A 1,946-nucleotide genomic window follows, 5' to 3' on the forward strand; every position below is an offset into this window, starting at 1 on the left:
ATCCACATGCAAGAGAATGAAGTTGAATTCCTGTCGCACAATATATACAAAAAAAGTTAACTCCAAATGGATCAAAGACCTAAACGTAAGATCTAAAACTGTAAAACTCCTGTACAAAACCAAAAGTATAAATCTTCATGACTTTAGACAGTATGTCCTTATACATTACATCAAAAACACAAATAAGAGAAAGAAATAAATTGGACTTAATAAAAATTAAAATATTTGTGTTTTGAAGGATACTATCAAGGAAGTAAAAAAACCCACAGAATAAGAGAAAATATCTGCAAATTATATATCTGATGAGAATATATATATGATATATATACATATACACATATATATGCACATATTGTGTATGTACGCACACACATATTGCTTGTGGAAATGGAAAATGGTAGAGTCGTTTTTGAAAATAGTTTGGCAAGTCTTCAGAAAATTAAACATAGGATACCAGTGCAATCACTCAAAATCACAACATTTCTTTATAGAACTTGACAAACCGGCCGGGCGTGGGGGCTCATGCCTGTAATCACAGCACTTTGGGAGGCTGAGAAGGGTGGATCACTTGAAGTCAGGAGTTCCAGACCAGCCTGGCCAACATGGTGAAACCCTGTCTCTATTAAAACACAAAAATTAGCCGGGCGTGGTGGTGGGCGCCTGTAATCCCTGCTACCCGGGAGGCTGAGGTGAGAGAATCACTTGAACCCAGGAGGCGGAGGTTGCAGTGAGCTGAAATCCCACAACTGTACTCCAGCCTGGGTGACTAAGCAAGACTCTTTCTCAAAAAAAGAAAAGAACAGAAAAAAAAGAACTTGACAAGCTAATTCTAAATATCCTTTTAAGTATTGATAAAGGCCAGGTTGAAGGAAGTGGCTTACGTGTACGGTAACTGAGACTCAGAACAAGGCATGCTTACCCACCCACCCCAGCATCCCAGGCACATCTGGAAAACTAAGTCCTCCTCACAACGACCCCAGTGCTATAAAATGCCGATGTCATAATGCAGCGGACCAAAATGTATTTCCTGTAAAGAGAAAAAAAGAGACAACTGAACTGTGTATGCCTGTTTCTTACCCTAAACTCACTAAGCAGAGAAGTCACTCCATCTTCCCTGGGGAAGTTTGAGGCCAGGCGCTGTACAAACAGGCTGACAAGTGTTTAGGAAAAATCTTTCTCATAAAAACCAGGGGACTGTAGAAGATGCAAGTGTGTATAATTTATGTTACCGTTGACAGATGTGCCAGCCACTACAAGTTGCCTTTGCAGTTTCCATTCTCTCCTTTTTTTTGGTAACAGAATTATAACTTGGGGGTGTCAGTGTGCTCTGCTTGGCCTCCATGGCGACTATGGGTGGCTGTATGATGTACTTCTTAACAATGAAATGTAAAACAGAAGCCTGCCAGTGATTCCTAGAAAGTTTTGCTTTCTTAATTAAGATGCCGTCCCTTCTGCTTTGTTTCTCCCTTCTTTTTTCTGACTGGAACACAGAAGTGATGTCTGAAGCTAAAGCATCCATCTTGTAACCAGAATGAGAGCCACATGCCAAGGATGGTGAAACAGAAGTAGAAAAGTACCCTGAAGACATTCTTAAGCCGCTACATCAGCCCTACTATGTCTTTTGTATGGAGCGCGCTATTAATTCATACCAAGGGACAATACTTTTTCTATTGAATGCTTTCAGCTTTGAATTATATTTGCCTTCTATATCTGTCTGGTTTGTATTTACAAATTATTTTATTTTAATCTTTTTGTAATCTTTTATTTTAGATGCCTTTCTTTAAATAACTAGATTTCATTTTCCATTCCAATCTGAGTCTTTGACTTTTTGCTAAAAGAATTAAGCTCATTTACATTTACAATCATAATTCTTCCATTTGCGTAGTATATGGTTGCAAGATGTAGACACTTATCTCAAATTAGGTTAGGCAAAATGGAAATTCACT

This window comes from Trachypithecus francoisi, unplaced genomic scaffold (genome assembly GCF_009764315.1).
Source record: "Trachypithecus francoisi isolate TF-2019V2 unplaced genomic scaffold, Tfra_2.0 Lachesis_group11, whole genome shotgun sequence".
Classification (NCBI taxonomy): domain Eukaryota; kingdom Metazoa; phylum Chordata; class Mammalia; order Primates; family Cercopithecidae; genus Trachypithecus; species Trachypithecus francoisi.